Source organism: Notothenia rossii (assembly GCF_949606895.1).
Source record: "Notothenia rossii genome assembly, chromosome: 10".
NCBI lineage: Eukaryota > Metazoa > Chordata > Actinopteri > Perciformes > Nototheniidae > Notothenia > Notothenia rossii.
In genome coordinates, this window is record NC_136908.1 from 62521631 (window position 1) to 62522277 (window position 647).

The window sequence follows — 647 nt, forward strand, 5'->3', positions numbered from 1 at the left end:
TGTCATCACCTTTTAAATAAAAAAATATAATTAAACATTATAGATGTCTCCGCAATGTGGTCTCTTGTCTTCCTTGTAATATTTTTAGTGTCCACTAGATGGCGATCGGTATGATTAAAGCACTGATATTCAGGATCTAGTCATCTTGAAAAATCGTAATCTGGATCAGGCTGATCCTATCCTGAATTGCTTTGAACTCCAGGGACAAAATCTGTCTGATCCTGGATCACAAAAAATGGGATTTCAAAATGGGATCTGATCTGATTGAAATTAAAAGTTTTGAACTCCTGGGCCCAGGGAACCCCAACGAACTGAAATATGTTTTTTGGGTTTTGTGTGTAAATTTAACATGGGAATCAATTGGGAGCTCGGTGGACTTTTTCTCTCTTCATGCCCTCAAGAGGCATTTTGTTTAATATTTTTTCTTAATTCTTTTTTCTTTTCCAACCTAGGAGAGGTTTTCCTACATTTTTCATGAAAACATATGTCTGAGGAGTGTAGGGTTTGGGAATTATGGTAAGTTTAAAACATTTTTGGGGGAGAATTTCAAGCACTGCTCCACTCTGTTTTGAGATCGAAGCACTCTAGAGTTAACGAGCTGCTCCATCCACTCTAATGTTAAAATCTGAAAAAGGCCTCTGCTAAGC